Here is a 20509-nt window from a genome sequence, read left to right as displayed (position 1 = left end):
AAGTCATCCCCAAACAGAAAATAGTTCTGTCTGAGGATGACTCCCAATAAGTCCAGGACAAGGGAACGCGCTCCCTCAGGCATTTTTTTTTGTTACAGCTGCAATTCTCCTATCATGGTCTATAGACGTGTATAAAGAAGGAAAAAAAAACAATATTGTACCAGGGGAAAATTCCTACATTTTAATTTTGTTCAAAAAAGCCGTGGTGTCCTATATATACGATACAGCGCTTACGGCATGAATACGCAGAAGTTTGTCCAGGTATTTTGCTATCCCAGAAAATACGGAGTCCCACCTGTCGACAATCAGTCTTTGGAAGCACATATAGAACTGGAGTACGGGGATGCTCCTGGATGAAAAAACTTTGTAAATCCTGGTTTATAACACCATCGTTTATAGCTTGTGTAAGGATGTTATTGATCATCTCCTGGATCTTTCTTAGGGGATCACCTCCCAACCTTGAGTACACAGTGTGATCCTCAAGCTGTCTATGTATTTCTGCTAGATACTGGGGGGTGTCCATCACTACAATGGCACCCCCCTTATCTGCAGGCTTAATGGTATTGTTGGGGTTTCTCTCCAGTTGTTTATTAGCCTCTAGCTCCTTCTTAGAGGCATTATGTCATGTATTCTCACTAGTATGTGTAGTTTTTAACTGTTCGATCTGTGATCTGTTCGATCACATACAATCTGTATATACGCTTCAATACCATTATGGGCCCTAGGTGGTTGATAATTACATTTGTTAAATTGCCCCACCTCCTTCAATGTAAGCATAATTGTTTTATCAAGGGGAGGTTCAACATCTACCATTTTATCAAAATGACATTTTAATCTTAACCTGCGAAAAAAAAGTCACCAGATCGACCTGTGACGAAAACCTGTCTATGGCCATAGTAGGGCAAAATGACAGTCCCTTCTCTAAAGCACACAATTCAATATCAGATAAAATAGTGGAACTGATATTTACCACTAACGTCCTCTCCTGTGGTTGACTCGTCCCCTCGGTGGTTTGTAGGTAGTTCTCTGTCTGGTCCGGACGCCTCCTTCTGGGTGGGAACCCTTGGGTAAAAAAGGTTGTTGTATAGATGTATCAGAAGAATCACTGTCTACTGCTGTCGACAAAAACCCATCCATCCACTGTAATTGCATGATAAAGGGGGATACATTTGCCTATCCCCATACAGGTCAAAAATTCACCATTAGGCATAGATATACATGTAGATTATCATATGTAATATACTTACTGCAATGTCCATATGGACTATATTATGTGGGTGAAACTACCAATGAATGTTGTATCCGCTTAACCTCTTAAGGACCCAGGACGTACGGGGACGTCCCCGCACCCTGGGCTTTAAGGACCCAGGACGTCCCCGTACGTCCTGGCGTTTTCCGGTCCCTGCCGCGCGCTGGGCAGAGATCGGAAGCGGATGCCTGCTGAAATGCTTCAGCAGGCATCCAGGGCAAACGCCGAGGGGGGCCATGTCTGCGAGGGAAATCGCCCCTGCGATCTGTGGTGGTAATTTTGCATGATCCCGGTTGTCACAGACAGCCAGGGCCATGCTGGAGTATAGGAGCGAGGTGGCAAGCGTGCCACCTCCTCCTATCCCCTGCGATCCGTCGGTTAGTTAACCGACCAATCGCAGTGGGGGGGGGGGCGGTTACCTCCTCCCGCCCTGCCCGGCCCCTGGAAGTCCGGAGAGGACGGGAGGAATACCGGAGGACGCGGCGGGGGACGGGGGAGTGCTGGGGACCAGCCCCGGTACTTACCTCGTCCCTGAAGACCCGTATCCCGACGGCAGTGGTAGCGACAGGCGAGTTGATCTTCGGTGGCGTCACGGGACCTTTGCAGCAGTCCAGACCACCGTAAAGCGATCTGGACTGCTCCATCTGGTCCCCTTACACTACAACTCCCAGCATGCCCAGACAGCCCTTGGCGTCTGGGCATGCTGGGAGTTGCAGTTTTGCAACATCTGGAGGTCCGCAGTTTGGACACCACTGTGCCCTTCCAGATGTTGCAAAACTACACATCCTCAGCATGCCCTTACTGTCCAGGCATGCTGGGAGTTGTAGTTCTGTAACATCTGGCCCTTCAGATGTTGCAGAACTACAACATCTGGAAGGGCACAGATTGGGAACCACTGTATTAGTGGTCTGCAAACTGTAGTTCTCCAGATGTTACAAAACTGCAACTCCCAGCATGCCCAGACGCCAAGCTAGTTGTAGTTCGGCAACATCTGGCTCTAAAGATGTTGGCAAACTACTACTTCCAGCATGCCTGAGAATGTTTGGGAGTTGTGGTTTTGCAACAACTGGAGGCACACTGGTTGGGAAACACTGTCTGTTTCCCAACCCGTGTGCCTCCAGCTGTTGCAAAACTATAACTACCAGCATGCACTGATAGACTGTGCATGCTGGGAGTTGTAATTTTGCAACAGCTGGAGGTTCCCCCCCCCCCCCCCCCCCCCACCTGTGAATGTACAGGGTACATTCGCATGGGCAGGGGGCTTACAGTGAGTATCAGGCTGCAAGTTTGCGATGCAGCAAATTTTGCGCGGCAGCTCAAACTCGCAGCGGGAAACTCGCTGTAATCCCCCGCCCGTGTGACTGTACCCTAAAAACACTACACTACACCAAAATAAAATTAAAAGTAAAAAACACTACATATACACATACCCCTACACAGCCCCCCTCTCCTCCCCAATAAAAATGAAAAACGTCTGGTATGACAATGTTTCCAAAATGGAGCCTCCAGCTGTTGCAAAACAACAACTCCCAGTATTGCCGGTCAGCAGTTGACTGTCCAAGCATGCTGGGAGTTTTGCAACAGCTGGAGGCACCCTCTTTGGGAATCACTGGCGTAGAATACCCCTATGTCCACCCCTATGCAAGTCCCTAATTCAGGCCTCAAATGCACATGGTGCTCTCACTTCGGAGCCCTGTCGTATTTCAAGGCAATAGTTTAGGGCCACATATGGGGTATCGACGTGCTCGGGAAAAATTGCGTAACAAATTTTGGGGGTCTTTTTCTCCTTTAACCCCTTATGAAAAGGTGAAGTTGAGGGTCTACACCAGCATGTTAGTGTAAAAAAATAAGTTTTTTAGACTAACATGCTGGTGTTGCCCTATACTTTTTATTTTGACAAGAGGTAAAGGGGAAAAAAGCCCCCCAAAATTTGTAATGCAATTTCTCCCGACTCCGGAGATACCCCATATGTGGGCGCAAAGTGCTCTGGGGGCGCACAACAAGGCCCAAAAGGGAGAGTGCACCATGTACATTTGAGGTGATTTGCACAGGGGTGGCAGATTGTTACAGCGGTTTTGACAAACGCAAAAAAAAAAAACCCCGCATGTGACTACATGTCGGAAACTACACCCCTCACGGAATGTAGTGAGAATTTACACCCCATTCGTGTCTGACAAATCTTTGGAACAGTGGGCTGTGCAAATTAAAAATTTCGTACAGCCCACTGTTCCAAAGATCTGACAGACACAAGTGGGGGGTAAATGCTCACTGTACCTCTTGTTACGTTCCTCAAGGGGTCTAGTTTCCAAAATGGTATGCCATTTGCTGTCCTGGCACCATAGGTGCTTCCTAAATGCAACATGCCCCCCAAAAACCATTTCAGAAAAACGTACTCTCCAAAATGCTCTTGTCGCTCCTTCGCTTCTGAGCCCTCTACTGCGCCCGTCGAACACTTTACATAGACGTGAGGTATGTGCTTACTCATGAGAAATTGGGCTACAAATATAAGTATAAATTTTCTCCTTTTACCCCTTTTAAAAATTCAAAAATTGGGTCTACAAGAACATGCGAGTGTAAAAAAATGAAGATTGTGAATTTTTTCCTTCACTTTGCTGCTATTCCTGTGAAACACCTAAAGGGTTAAAACGCTGACGGAATGTCATTTTGAATACTTTGGGGGATGCAGTTTTTATAATGGGGTCATTTGTGGGGTATTTCTAATATGAAGACCCTTCAAATCCACTTCAAACCTGAACTGGTCCCTGAAAATTGTGAGTTTGGAAATTTTGTGAAAAATTGGAAAATTGTTGCTGAACTTTGAAGCCCTCTGTTGTCTACCAAAAGTAAAAACACGTCAATTTTATGATGCAAACATAAAGTAGACATATTGGAAATGTGAATAAAAAATTTTTTGGGGAATATCCATTTTCCTTACAAGCAGAGAGCTTCAAAGTTAGAAAAATGCAAAATTTTCAAATTTTTCATCAAATTTTGGGATTTTTCACGTAGAATATGTCACGAAAAAACAATCTCGGAATCAGAATGATAACTAAAAGCATTCCAGAATTATTAATGTTTAAAGTGACAGTGGTCAGATGTGCAAAAAATGGCCGGGTCCTAAGGTGTAAAATGGCTGGGTCCTTAACCCCCTAAGGACCAAGGACGTATGAGTACGTCCTTGGTCCAGCTCCAGTGATATAACGCGGGGTCCCACGGTGACCCCGCATCATATCACGGCGGGCCCGGCGTCATAGTGAAGCCGGGACCTGGCCGCTAATAGCGTGTGGCACTGATCGCGGTGCCGCGCACTATTAACCCTTTAGCCGCGCGCTCAAATTTGAGCCACGCGGCTAAAAGTGAAAGTAAAAACTGCCGGTTAGCTCAGTGGGCTGTTCGGGATAGCCGCGGCGAAATCGCGGCATCCCGAACAGCTTGCAGGACAGCCGGAGGGTCCCTACCTGCCTCCTCGCTGTCCGATTGCGGAATGACTGCTCATTGCCTGAGATCCAGGCATGAGCAGTCAAGCGGCAGAATCATCGATCACTGGTTTCCTATGAGAAACCAGTGATCAATGGGAAAGATCAGTGTGTGCAGTGTTATAGGTCCCTATGGGGGCTATAAACACTGCAAAAAAAAAAAAGTGAATAAAGATCATTTAACCCCTCCCCTATTAAAAGTATGAATCACCCCCCTTTTCCCATAAAAAAACACAGTGTAAATAAAAATAAACATATATGGTACCACCGCATGCGGAAATGTCCGAATTATAAAAATATATTGTTAATTAAACCGCACGGTCAATGGCGTACGCGCAAAAAAATTGATAGGGACCAATAAGTCCTATCAATGCAAAAATGGTACAGTTAAAAACTTCAGATCACAGCGCAAAAAATGAGCCCTCATACTGCCCCATACACAGAAAAATAAAAAAGTTATAGGGGTCAGAAGATGACAATTTTAAACGTATTAATTTTCCTGCATGTAGTTATGATTTTTTCCAGAAGTACGACAAAATCAAACCTATATAAATAGGGTATCATTTTAATCGTATGGACTTACAGAATAAAGATAAGGTGTCATTTTTACCGAAAAATGTACTATGTAGAAACGGAAGCCCCCAAAATTTACAAAACAGCGTTTTTTTTTCAATTTTGTCGCACAATGATTTTTTTTTCCGTTTCACCGTAGATTTTTGGGCAAAATGACTGATGTCATTACAAAGTAGAATTGGTGGCGCAAAAAAAAAGCCATCATATGGATTTTTAGGTGCAAAATTGAAAGAGTTATGATTCTTTAAAGGCAAGGAGCAAAAAACGAAAATGCAAAAACGGAAAAAACCCCGGTCCTTAAGGGGTTAATATCTCTGGCCTCCTGACCCATGGCAAGCATGTGCACATTTATCCACCTTTAACACAGCTCTAAAGTCAGAATTTTGGATGGCAGTGGCCTTTTCAGCAGAATGATGTGCTCTGCCACAATGCACAAGGCTATTTAGGAAGCGTTTTAGCAACTGTTCAAGGAGTTGACTTGGCCTCCAAATTCCCCAAATCTTATTCTAAATGAGTTGGGTGACAAAGATTATTAATGGTTTGGGAAGATTACAGTACCAAGACAGGTTATCAAGCTTGGGGTTATTTAGTCTGGAGAAAAGACGTCTTACAGGCGATTTGATCACAATGTACAATACAAAGATCTTTCTAGTGATCTTTTTATGCCTAAGCCGGTAACCATGTTTGTCTTTCTCTGGATCAACACAGTAGGGTTCTAGGTTGAACTCAATGGACTCTTGTCTTTTTCAACCTTACAAACTATCTGGGGGACCTTCTAGAACAACAAGTCTCTTTCTTGGAAGCCCCACCTTTTATCCTACAGAAATTAAATGAACCCCTTAACATATATTGTGGCATTAATTGCCCTCCGTTATGGTATGAGGCGACATCCCATTTTGGCAGGATGATGACTGATGTGTGTAACCAGAGTCAACATGAAGTGGAACTAGCCTAAAGGTCAGAGATCCCGAAGGTGGCCAGTGCCATCCCCATAGATGGCAATCTGCTAGAATTGTATTGCAGTCCATGAGGACAGCAATGCACTCCATGCGGTCTTAGTGCCGACTGGCTGCCCTAAGGATATCTATAGACACATCCGGTGTCCAAAGGACAGTAGCATGGTTGCATTGCCTCAAGTGGCCTGACAGCAGTCTGCGACAACCAAGGATCCCCCTGTCCCGCTGATTCCTCATTACTCCGCTGTTCTTTTTTTTTAGGCAGTGTGGAACTTTCTGGGTACAGGAGGGACGGAGCTTCTTCGTGGGCTGCCTGGAGTGAGGCTCTGGCGGGTTCTGCCTCGCTTGCTGCTGACTTTTCATCTAGGGGGCATGGTGTTTATGGTGGGCTGCCTGCACCTTGCTGCCTGGTGTTTATGGTGGGCTGGCTGCAGTTTCTAGCTGTGTGCAGGTCTCATTATGGTAGGGGCTGTGAGTACTACCAAATACCTGCTTGCCTGTGCCAATGGCCACTTGGATAATGGTATAGGATGAATTCTGAGTTGCTAATACCCATATTGTTAAGTCTTTACCGGGCAACTACAGATTGTAATGAGGGAATCTCAGACTCAACAAGGTTTTCACCTCTATTGTTCATCCTGACCAAACTGAGTTTATGCCAGGCAGGGCTACGGATATCAATGTGAAGAGGCTCCATTTAATATTGCCACTTCCGGAGTAAATGATTCCCCTGGTTTTGTTGTAAGCCTCGATGTACACTGCTCAAAAAAAATAAAAGGGAACACAACCTGTTAAGGACCAAGGGTGTAACTGTACGTCCTGGATCCTTTCCCTTTCTATAACGCGGGGCCAAGGCGGGTCGGGCCCGGCCTCTAACAAAGACCGGGACCCATGGCTAATAGCTATTAACCCCTTAGACGCGGCGTTCAAAGTTGATCGCCGCGTCTAATGGGAAACTAAACTAATGCCGGTTAGCTCAGGGGGCTGTTTGGGACTGCAGTGGATAAATCGCGGCATCCCGAACAGCTGTAGGACACGAGGAGGGTCCCCTTACCTGCCTCCTGGTGTCCGATTGCCGAATGACTGCTCAGTGCCTGAGTTCCAGACATGAGCAGTCAAGTGGCAGAATCATCGATCAATGGTTTCCTTCAGATCATGGCGCAAAAAATGAAACCTCAAACCTCCCCGTACGCGAAAAAATAAAGAAGTTATAAGGGTCAGAAGATGACAATTTTAAACGTATACATTTTCCTGCATGTAGTTATGATTTTTTACAGAAGTGCCACAAAATCAAACCTATATAAGTAGGGTATCATTTTAACCGTATGAACCTACAGAATAAAGATAAGGTGTCATTTTTACCAAAAAAATTACTGCGTAGAAACAGAAGCCCCCAAAATTTACAAAATGGTGTTTTTTCTTCAATTTTGTTGCACAATGATTTTTTCCACATTTTCTTCATAGATATTTGCGTAAAATGACTGATGTCATTACAAAGTAGAATTGGTGGTGCAAAAAATAAGCCATCATATGAAAGAGTTATGATTTTTTTAAAGGTAAGGAGGAAAAAATGAAAGTGCAAAAATTGAGAAAACCCTGGTCCTTAACGGGTTAAACAACACAATGTAACTCCAAGTCAATCACACTTCTGTGAAATCACACTGTCCACTCAGGAAGCAACACTGATTGATAATCAATTTCACATGCTGTTGTGCAAATGGAACAGACAACAGGTGGAAATTATAGGCAATTAGCAAGACACCACCAATAAAGGAGTGGTTATGCAGGTGGTGACCACAGACCACTTCTCAGTTCCTATGCTTCCTGGCTGGATGTTTTGGTCACTTTTGAATGCTGGCAATGCTTTCACTCTAAAGGTAGCATGAGACTGAGTCTACCACCCACACAAGTGGCTCAGGTAGTGTAGCTCATCCAGGATGGCACATCAATGCGAGCTGTGGCAAGAAGGTTTGCTGTGTCTTTCAGCGTGGTGTCCAGAGCATGGAGGCGCTACCAGGAGACAGGCCAGTACATCAGGAGACGTGGAGGAGGCCATAGGAGGGCAACAACCCAGCAGCAGGACCGCTACCTCCACCTTTGTGCAAGGAGCAGGAGTAGCACTGCCAGAGCCCTGCAAAATGACCTCCAGCAGGCCACAAAATGAGCATGTGTCCACCCAAACGGTCAGAAACAGACTCCATGAGGGTGGTATGAGGGCCCGATATCAACAGGTTGGGGCTGTAAGGGCGTTAGGCATTTGCCAGATAACACCAAGATTGGCAAATTCGCTACTGGCACACTGTGCTCTTCACAGATGAAAGCAGGTTCACACTGAGCACATGTGACAGACATAACAGAGTCTGGAGACACCGTGGAGAACCTTCTCCTGCCTGCAACATCCTCCAGCATGACTGGTTTAGCAGGGGGCAATAATGGTGTGGCATTTCTTCGGGGGGCCGCACAGCCCTCCATGTGCTTTCCAGAGGTAGCCTGAAGGCCATTAGGTACCGAGATGAGATCCTCAGACCCCTTGTAAGACCATATGCTGGTGCGGTTGGCCCTGGGTTCCTCCTAATGCAAGACAATGCTAGACCTCATGTGGCTGGAGTGTGTCAGCAGGTCCTCCAAGAGGAAGGCATTGATGCTATGGACTGGCCCGCCCATTCCCCAGACCTGAAACCGACTGTGCACATCTGGGAAATCATGTCTCACTCCATCCACCAATGCCACGTCGAACTACAGACTGTCCCAGTGTGACTTTATATCCAGACCTCCATGGGTTGATAAATTTGTTTTCCATTGATAATTGTTGTGTGATTTTGTTGTCAGCAGTAAAGACGAAAGTATTTTCATATGAATAGTTCAGAGATATGCAGAAACAAAAAAGCAGACAGGGGAAGTGCCGTTATCAGTTATGCTGTTAATTTCCTACATACCTGGTGATGATGGGCTCAGAGCTCAACATCTATAATCGCATTAAATCATATAGCGGGGCTGCCTCCGTGTCCACCTGTGGAGGTTGGCTAGAGGATGCTCAAAATTCTTGCCGGTGGTGGCCAGGCAGAAGGAGTGAAAAACCGAATGATTCTCAGGTCATACACCGCAGGTTACAGTGGACCAGGGATGCTGTGGATAGAGTAGGATTCTTTTATTAAACATAGACAACGCGCTTCGAGAGCGCTCCGCTCTTTTTCAAGGACTTGAAAAATAGGGCAGGGTGCTCTCGAAATGCATTGTCTATGTTTAATAAAAGAATCCTACTCTATCCACGCCATCCCTGGTCCACTGTAACCCGTGGTGTGCGCCCAGAAAATCATCCGGTTTTTCACTCCTCCTGCCTGACCACCACCGGCAAGAATTTTGAGCATATGATTAGTTCATTCATTCAGATCTAGGATGTGTTATCTTAGTGTTCCCATAGTGTGACTCTGTGGAGTTGTGCTCTCTTTCGAGTCTGCTGCACGTCCTGAAGTTTGGTCCTCAGTTTTATTCCTGAGTGCAATTGCTGTATGATCAGCCCAGGGCACATATCCGTACTAATCCCAACATCTCAGATTCCTTCCTGTTGGGTAGGATGACGTGGCAGGGATACTCGCTGTTTCCCCTCCTTTTTGCTGTGGCCATAGAGCTGCTAGCAGCGGCGGTTAGAGCCTTACCTACTATTTGTGGCATTCCCTAGGATCCCTAATTAAGAAAATCTCTCTTTATGCACCTATACACCTTAATATAGCTTGCGGACAGTTTGCTGATATGAATATTGAACCTACTTGACCTTTTTGGCTCTCTCTGGGCTCAGGGTCAGCCGGGTCAAGTCCTCCTCAATGCTCCTTTCAGCTAGGTCTCAGGTGCCCTCTTCTCTCCCAGTGGTTAGTCAGTTCAGATGTTTGCGTGTTGAAGTGACACCCTCACTTGCTGACTATCTCCCCTTCCTGGTAAGCTAGGCTAACATCCAGGTCTCCTCTCTCTTTGTCCCTGGTAGTTAGGGTGAATATCTTTAAAATGGATTTTTCTCCATATATTTTATACCCTCTAAGGGCTTTTTTGAATGTATATATGGAGTGCTGAGATCCTTCTGCTGGCAGGGAAAACCTCCTTGACTCAGTCTGGCTATTCTCCAGAAGCTGAAGCATCACAATGGTTTGGCAGCTCCTACCTTTTCTTGTATTTAACCCCTTCCTGCTACAGGACGTATGCATACGTCCCAGCTGCTGACAGGTTCGTGCAACTGGACGTATGCATACGTCCTGTATTAATAGCTTCACTGTGCGGCTCTGCACAGTGAAGCCGCGACGATCTCCGCTGCTATCGACAGCAGGGGATCGCTGTTACATGTCCAGGGACCTGTCAGAGCGATCCCGCTGTGCGATCGCTCTGACAGGCTTTTTCCCTGACAGGCTCTGCGATCAGAGCCTGGCTTCACTGTGCAGCTCTGCACAGTGAAGCTGCCGGCAATCTCTGCTGCTATCAGCAGCGGAGTTCACTATGACATATACAGGGACCAATCAGAGCTGTCCCGCTGTGTGATCGCTCTGATTGGCTGTTCTCTGACAGACTGGCCAATCAGAGCGCAGATCACGTGACCGGACTGTTTCTGGCTCCGTGATCGCGCTTCATACAGTCAGTCTGTCAGAGAAGAGCGAGGAGTCAGGACGTGCTGCGGTCTGATCTGCCGTTTTCACATAGTAAAAAAAAAAACAGTAAAACCCACACACATTATCCCCCTCATCACCCCACCTCCCCTGCCATCACCATATAGTACCCCCACCTTTGATCACCCCCCTCATCGCTCCTCATCACCCCCTGAGATCTTCGCCCCTTGTCCCCCTGTGATACCTGCGACGTGCACCAGTGTGATCGTCGCACCCTGTCACCTGTGACTGTCGCCCCTGTGTCACCAGAGACCGTCGCCCCCTGTCCTCTGTGGTAGCTGTGGCGTGCTGATTAGTATTTTTCAATATAAATCAGCCGTCCGCTATCACCGTCCGTCACCCCTGTGTCACCTGAGTTTGCTGTCATCTGAGACCGTCGCCCCTGTGTCACCTGTGATCGTCGCCCCTTGTCACTGTTCCAAAAAGTCAAAAAAAAGTCAAAAAAAGTTAAAAAAAGAGCTTGAAACCACCCATTCACCTGTCCTTTGATCACCCTCCAGTGATCATCCCCTGAGACCGTCACCCCCTGTCCCCGGTGGTAGCTGTGGCGTGCTGATTAGTATTTTTCAATATAAATCAGACGTCCACTATCACGGTCCGTCGCCCCTGTGTCACCTGAGTTTTCTGTCTGATGTCATCTGAGACTGTCGCCACTGTGTCACCTGTGATCGTTGCCCGTGTCACCTGTGATCGTCGCCCCTTGGCACTGATCCTGTTGTCATCCTCTTGTTATAAAAAGTTTAAAAAAAAGTAAACCCTTTCCTGTCAGTCCTTAGTAGTCACCCCCTGTTTTTTGTGTTGTGTACACCTAAGTGCACAACATGTCAGGCACATCACAGCGGATGTATTCGCTGGAGGAGGCCTATGAATTTTTGGCCTCAGAGACGGAGTCTGTGAGCAATGATGGGGACCCTACATTCCTAATCTCATCCTCCTCCTCATCTTCATCCTCATCCGACTCGGACGTGCCACCCCCAAGGAGGCGACGCAGGCAGGCCACTGCGTTACCAGGCCCATCAAGGCTTTCTGAGCCCTTGGAGCCCTCTGACTCCCCATGGGTAGACCCAGACCATTTTACACCCCAAATTCCTGGGTTTACAGAGAATGCAGGGATGCAATTCCCATTTGATGGGTTGACAGAAAAATACTTTTTTAAGTTCTTTTTCACCAATGAGCTGCTAGAGCATTTGGTTGCGCAAACAAACATCTACGCCAACCAATATATCACTGCACACCCCACCTCTAGTTAAGTTCATCCGAATAGGTGGACCCCTGTGACCCCATCAGAGATGGCAAAATTTTGGGGTATAATGCTCAGCATGGGGCTTCTGAAGAAACCCAGTATCCGCTCATACTGGAGCCACGACCTGCTGTATAACACCCCCATGCACCACAAGGCGATGAGCAGGACACGTTTTGAGCAGATAATGAGGTTTCTGCATTATAATGATAATGCCACTTGTCCACCTAGAGACCACCCTAGCTATGACCGGCTATATAAAATTCGGCCGCTTATAGACCACCTAAATGCCGTGTTCCAGGCGGCATATGTCCCAGAAAGGGAAATATCAATTGACGAGTCCCTGGTGCCCTTCAAGGGCAGGTTCTAATTCCGCCAGTACCTGCCCAGCAAAAGGGCACGGTATGGGGTAAAGATGTACAAGCTCTGTGAAAGTGCATCAGGATACACGTTCCGGTTTCGTGTATATGAGGGGAAAGACTTGTCAATTGAACCCCCAGAGTGCCCCCCTGTCCTGGGAATTACAGGCAAGATAGTATGGGATTTGGTGCACCCCATACTAGACCAGGGATACCACCTCTACCTGGACAATTTCTACACCAGCGTCCCCCTATTCAAGTGCCTCACTGCACGTGGGATAGTAGCATGCGGCACTGTCCGTAAAAACCAGAGAGGCCTCCCCAAACCTCTGCTGGCACACCCCATGCGAGAGCAGGGCACTGTGCAGCGATGGCATATTGTGTGTCAGATACAAGGACAAGAGAGAGGTCCTTGTACTCCCCACACTACATGGCCACGCCACCACCCCGGTTTCTGTACGTGGGGCCCCTACAGAAATCCATAAGCCAGACTGCATCCTGGCTTACAATTAGTTAATGGGAGGGGTGGACTTGTCTGACCAGGTGCTAAAGCCATACAGCGCCATGAGAAAGACAAGGGCGTGGTATAAGAAACTGGCTGTGCATATGGTACAGATGGCCTTATATAACGCCTTTGTCCTGTACCGACATGCCAGCCAGAGTGGGACGTTCTTGAAGTTTCAGGAGGTGGTCATAAGGAACCTGATATTTGGGGACCAGGAAGGTGCAGGCCCCAGCACTTCCGAGTCCTCACGGATTGTGCCAGGGCAGCATTTCCCCAGTGAAATCCCCCACACTGGGAAGAAGGGGAGGACCCAAAAGAAGTGCAGGGTCTGCTATAAAAGAGGGATCCGCCGGGACACTATGTACCAGTGCGAGACCTGCCCCACTCAGCCGGGACTGTGCATCCCATGTTTTAAAATTTATCACACATCCCTGCAATTTTAATTTGATCCATCTTAGCCCCCGTGTATCACATCACATGCCACTGTTTTTTCTTAGTTAATTTTACCCCCCCCCCCCCCCCAATTTTATTAGAATCTGTGGCCTAGTGTGCCACCTATTTTTCTTTTTACCCCAAAACCATTCCAGCAAAATATGTGGTACAGTGTGCCGCAAATTATTTTCATTGTACCCCAGAACCATTCCAGCAAAATATGTGGTACAGTGTGCCGCAAATTTTTTTCATTGTACCGCAAAACCATTTATTTGGTAGTGTGCCACAAATTATTTTCTATATATCCTTCTGTTCGGAGACCTGAAGTGCGCCAGCAGAGCACTAAATGTCCACCTATGGACATCATTTTTTAATCAGGAGAAATTGGGCTTCAAATTTTGGGGTCCATTTCCACCTATTACCTCTTGTATAAAAGTTAAATTGGGGGTAACACCATCATTTTAGTGTTAAAAATCAAATTTTCCATTTTCATTTCCAACTTCAACACAAAGTCGTCAAACACCTGTGAGGAGTTAAGTCTCACTATACCCCTTGTTATGTTCCTTGAGGGGTCTAGTTTCCAAAATATTATGCCATGTGTTTTTTTTTTGCTGTTCTGGCACCCTGGGGACATGCTAAATGCAACATGCCCCCAAAACAATTTCAAAAAGCCAAATTTTGCACCTTCTCTTCTGAGACCTGTAGTGCGCCAGCAGAGAACTTTTCACCCCCATATGGGGTGTTTTCTGAATCCGGGGAAATTGGGCTTCAAATTTTAGGGGGTATTTTATGCTTTAATCCTTTGTAAAAATTTAACATTTTTGGGAAACCAAGCATTTTAGGTAATTTTTTAATTTTTTTTACATATGCAAAATTCTTGAAACCCCTGTGGGGTATTAAGGTTCACATTACCCCTTGTTATGTTCCCCGAGTGGTCTAGTTTCCAAAATGTGATGCCATGTGTTTTTTTTTTTTTTGCTGTCCTGGCACAAATGCAGCATGCCCCCAGAGCAAAATTTGCTTCCAAAAAGCCAAAATGGGACTCCTTCTCTTCTGAGACCTGTAGTGCGCCAGCAGAGCACTTTTCACCCCCATATGGGGTGTTTTCTCAATCGGGAGAAATTGGTCTTCAAACTTTGGGGGGTATTTTCTGCTATTCACCTTTTAAAAAATGTACCATTTTTGTGAAAACAAGCATTTTAGGTAAAAATATTTTTTTTTTTTTACATTTGCAAAAGTCATGAAACACCTGTGGGGTATTAAGGCTCACTTTATCCCATGTTACATTCCCTGAGGGGTCTAGTTTCCAAAATGGTATGCCGTGTGTTTTTTTTTTTTTTTGCTGTTTTTGCTGTTTTGACACCCTAGGGCCTTCCTAAAGGTGACATGCCCCCCCCCCCCCAAAACCATTTCAGAAAAATGTTCTCTCCAAAATCCCCTTGTCGCTCCTTCCCTTCTGAGCCCTCTACTGCGCCCGCCGAACACTTTACATAGACATATGAGGTATGTGCTTACTCTAGAGAAATTGGGCTACAAATATAAGTATACATTTTCTCCTTTTACCCCTTGTAAAAATTCAAAAATTGGGTCTACAAGAAAATGCGAGTGTAAAAAAATGAAAATTGTGAATTTTCTCCTTCACTTTGCTGCTATTCCTGTGAAACACCTAAAGGGTTAAAACCCTGACTGAATGTCATTTTGAATACTTTGGGGGGTGCAGTTTTTATAATGGGGTCATATGTGGGGTATTTCTAAGATGAAGACCCTTCAAATCCACTTCAAAACTGAACTGGTCCCTGAAAAATAGTGAGTTTGAAAATTTGAACTTTGAAGCCCTCTGGTGTCTTCCAAAAGTAAAAACATGTCAATTTTATGATGCAAACATAAAGTAGACATATTGGAAATGTGAATTAAAAAAATTTTTTTTGGATTATCCATTTTCCTTACAAGCAGAGAGCTTCAAAGTTAGAAAAATGCAAAATTTTCTAATTTTTCATCAAATTTTGGGATTTTTCACCAAGAAAGGATGCAAGTTACCACAACATTTTACCACTAAGTTAAAGTAGAATATGTCTCGAAAAAACAATCTCGGAAACAGAATGATAACTAAAAGCATTCCAGAGTTATTAATGTTTAAAGTGACAGTGGTCAGATGTTCAAAAAACGCTCTGGTCCTAAGGTGTAAAATGGCCTGGTCCTTAAGGACTTAACCCCTTAAGGACACAGGACGTAAATGTACGTCCTGGTGCGGTGGTACTTAACGCACCAGGACGTACATTTAACGCACCAGGACGTACATTCAATGAATGATCGGATCGCCCGCAGCGCTGCTGCGGGGATCCGATCATTCAGAACGCCGCACGGAGGTCCCCTCACCTTCCTCCTTCCGGCTCCCAGCGTCTCCTGCTCTGGTCTGAGATCGATCAGACCAGAGCAGAAGATCGCCGATAACACTGATCTGTTCTATGTCCTATACATAGAACAGATCAGTATTAGCAATCATAGTATTGCTATGAATAGTCCCCTATGGGGACTATTTAAGTGTAAAAAAAAAATTTTTTTAAATGTAAAAGTAAAAACTGAAAAATCCCCTCCCCCAATAAAAAAAGTAAAACGTCCGTTTTTTCTTATTTTACCCCCAAAAAGCGTAAAAAAGAAATTTTATAGACATATTTGGTATCGCCGCGTGCGTAAATGTCCGAACTATTAAAATAAAATTTTAATGATCCCGTATGGTGAACGCGTGAACGAAAAAAAAAAAAAATGTCCAAAATTGCTACTTTTTTAATACATTTTATTTAAAAAAAAAATATTATAAAAAATGTATTAAAAGTTTTTTATATGCAAATGTGGTATCAAAAAAAAGTACAGATCATGGAGCAAAAAAATGAGCCCTCATACCGCCGCTTATAAATCAAAATAAAAAAGTTAGAGGTCATCAAAATAAAGGGATTATAAACGTACTAATTTGGTTAAAAAGTTTGTGATTTTTTTTAAGCACAACAATAATAGAAAAGTATGTAATAATGGGTATCATTTTAATCGTATTGACCCTCAGAATAAAGAACACATGTCATTTTACCATAAATTGTACGGCGTGAAAACGAAACCTTCCAAAATTAGCAAAATTGCGTTTTTCTTTTTAATTTCCCCACAAAAATAGTGTTTTTTGGTTGCGCCATACATTTTATGATATAATGAGTTATGTCATTACAAAGGACAACTGGTCTAGCAAAAAACAAGCCCTCATACTAGTCTGTGGATGAAAATATAAAAGAGTTATGATTTTTAGAAGGAGAGGAGGAAAAAATGAAAAACGTTAAAATTAAATTGTCTGAGTCCTTAAGGCCAAAATGGGCTGAGTCCTTAAGGGGTTAAGGGGTTAAAGGGGTACTCCGGTGAAAAACTTTTTTTTTTTTTTTTAAATCAACTGGTGCCAGAAAGTTAAACAGATTTGTATATTACTTCTATCAAAAAATCTTAATCCTTCCTGTACTTATTAGCTGCTGAATACTACAGTGGAAATTATTTTCCATTTGAAACACAGAAGCTGTCTGCTGACATCATGAGCGCAGTGCTCTCTGCTGACATCTCTGTTCATTTTAGGAACTGCCAGCGTAAAAGGAAATCCCCATAGCAAACATATGCTATCCTGCGCAGTTCCTAAAATGGACAGAGATGTCAGCAGAGAGCACTGTGCTCATGATGTCAGCAGACAGCTCTGTGTTTCAAAAAGAAAAGAATTTCTGCTGTAGTATTCAGCAGCTAATAAGTACAGGAAGGATTCAAATTTTTTAATAGAAGTAGTTTACAAATCTGTTTAACTTTCTGGCACCAGTTGATTTAAAAAAAAAAAAAAATTTTTATAAAAAAAGGTTTTCACCGGAGTACCCCTTTAAGTTAGTTTATGCTGCCTGGTGGATCTTAACCTGTCTAATGTAGCAATGGCACTGACGAGAGCCCTCATGGGATCTTATGAGAGCCTTACCAGTGCATTGTACAGAGTCTACTCTACCTCCATTTTTCTTGGTCCTAATAGAACAATGGCTTGAGTTTGGTCTGTGGTAGCTAAGTGCTTCCTGCAACCTAATGTCTCTCGAGAGCCCCTCTGTGGGCAAACGTATACCTGCTCCATTTGCCAACTGTCAGCTTCTGTGAAAGGAATAGGATTAAATTCATTATACAATTGTTCATTGAGAATAATACATTTCTGTCTTTCATTAATATACCATCCAAATTTAATATCCCCGAACTGCTTTTTTTTTCTCTACCTCCAATTAAGACATGCAGTTAGTGTGCAATGCGGTACCCTTGAGGTGGAGTCCAAATTTTTTAAGTTGGAGCTCCTCTTAAGCACTACAGACCTCTCCAAGCTGCTCACTCAGGCCTATGCTCCCTTGCAGTCTCTTCAGCTAAGTCCATTAGCCTACCCTTTATATGAATCAGTGGAAGGAGGTGGAAAACACACATTACTCTACTTTAGTCAGTGCTAGGGATCGAATTATACAATCCCGCCTCTCTGTTACACACCTGTTAAGCTTAAAAGGGGTATTCCGGGCAAAAACATTTTATCCCCTATCCAAAAGATGTCTGATCGCGGGGTCCTGATGCTGGGACGCCCTGCGTCTCCCTGCAGAACCCGCATTCTATGCAGGGTTGCGTCTCCAGTTTCTGAAACCTCTGTGTTTCCGGGACTGGAGATGTGACGTAACGCCACGCCCACGGATGATGTCACGCCATGCCCCCTCCATTCATGTCTATGGGAGGAGGCATAACGGCTACCAATACTGGAGACGCAGCCCCGCATAGAATGCGGGTACTGTAGGGAGATCGGGTGCCCCCACCCCACGATCAGACATCTTATCCCCTATCCTTTGGATAAAGGAGAAAATGTTTTTGCCCGGAATACCCCTTTAAGCCTTTCCTGACCCATGACATACATGTACGTCATGGGTCAGCTCCCATTCTATAACGTGGGGCCACGGTGTGGCCCAGCGTCATAGCGGGTCGGGCCCGGCACCTAGTAACGGCCGGGACCCGTGGCTATTAGCACGCGGCACTGATCGTTGTGCCACGCGCTATTAACCCTTTAGACGCGGCGTTCAAATTTGAACGCCGCATCTAAAGTGAATCTGTCAGATGCTCTCCAGTGGCGTCTCAACTTTACCCAAGGAAACATAGGTGGGGGCGAGGGACTTTTCTTGTTGCCATGAACTGCCCCCGTGAGGATCTCAGTGATGCCCCCTTGGGACCCTGCTTGATAGAGCTAAGTCTAGAAACTGAAGTTCCTAGTAACTGTTAGGTAAAATCTAGTCTAAGGTCTTCAGTCAGCTTGAGCATAAGTCAAGTCTGTAACCTAGTCAGTTTAAAGTAAAGTAACAAGAATGGTACAAGTCCCACATTTGCCTTTAACCCCTTAAGGACACATGACGTACTGGAACGTCATGTGTCCGCTCCTGATCTATAACGCGGGGCCACGGCGTGGCCCTGCGCGCGGCATTGATCGCTGTGCCGCGCGCTATTAACCCTTTAGGTGCGGCGTTCAAAGTTGAACCCCGCATCTAAAATGAAAGTAAATTGTTGCCGGTTGGCTCAGGGAGATTACAGAACAGCTTACAGGACAGCCAGACGGTCCCTACCTGCCTCCATGCTGTCCGATCGCCAAATGACTGGTCAGTGCCCGAGATCCAGGCATGAGCAGTCAAGCGGCAGAATCATTGATCAATGAGAAACCATTGAGAAACCATTGAACAATGTAAAAGATCAGTGTGTGCAGTGTTATAGGTCCCTATGGGGGCTATAACATTGCAAAAAAAAAGTGGAAAAAAAAGTGAATAAAGATCATTTAACCCTTTCCCTAATAAAAGTTTGAATCACCCCACTTTTCCCGTTTAAAAAAATAAAATAAATTGTGTAAATAAAAATAAACATATGTGGTATCGCCGCGTTCAGAAATGTCCGAATTATAAAAATACATAGTTAATTAAACCGCTCGGTCAATGGCGTATGCGCAAAAAAATTCCTAAGTCCAAAATAGAGTATTTTTGGTCACTTTTTATATAATGAAAAAATTTATAAAAAGTGATCAAAAAGGCTGATCATTACAAAAATGGTATCGCTAAAAACTTCAGATCACGGCGCAAAAAAAGGAGCCCTCATACCGCCCCGTACGTGGAAAAATAAAAGAGTTATAGGGGTCAGAAGATGACAATTTTAAACTTATAAATTTCCCTGCATGTAGTTAAGATTTTTTTCCAGAAGTAATACAAAATCAAACCGATATAAGTAGGGTATCATTTTAATCGTATGGACCTACAGAATAAAGATATGGTGTCATTTTTACCGAGAAATGTACTGCGTAGAAACAGAAGCCCCCTAAACTTACAAAATGGTGTTTTTTCTTCAATTTTGTCGCACAATGCTTTTTTTTCCGTTTCGCTGTAGATTTTTGGCTAAAATGACTGATGTCATTACAAAGTAGAATTGGTGGCACAAAAGTGAGCCATCATATGGATTTTTAGGTGCAAAATTTAAAGAGTTATGTTTTTTTTAAAGGTAAGGAGGAAAAAACGAAAGTGCAAAAACGGACCCCCCCCCCCCGGGTCATGAAGGGGTTAAACAGATAGGGGTTTGCCCATCAGCTATGTGCTTTAGGTGCTCTGCAGAGGTAAGGACTTTCCTACATTCAGTGTGGAGTTGTCCTTGTGTAGTTCAGTTCTGGAGGGAGGTCATGAAGTTCTTAAGTGATCACTTAGATTTCCTGTTTCTCCTTTCCCCAGAGGTTTGTTTGTTTGGTCTGATCAATGAGCTGGAGATGGGCTTATAGATGCATGCTTATTCATTTTCTTCTTTTTTGTGCCCACAAAATTACAGCAATGACCTGGAAGGACAGTGCTACTCCCCTTGTCTCGAGATGGCTTAACCTAGTTAACAAATATGTTCCGCTCTACCATGCTCTTTTTCTTTTAGTAAAAAAATGCCCTAAAAAGTTTGACATAATCTGCATGCTATTGCTCGTTATGGATGCATCAGTTGTTGATACTCGCCAGGCAGGCTCCAATGGGTGACTT

The sequence above is a fragment of the Hyla sarda genome, chromosome 4, assembly GCF_029499605.1.
Source record: "Hyla sarda isolate aHylSar1 chromosome 4, aHylSar1.hap1, whole genome shotgun sequence".
Lineage (NCBI taxonomy): Eukaryota > Metazoa > Chordata > Amphibia > Anura > Hylidae > Hyla > Hyla sarda.
Note: the sequence above shows the minus strand (reverse complement) of the source record.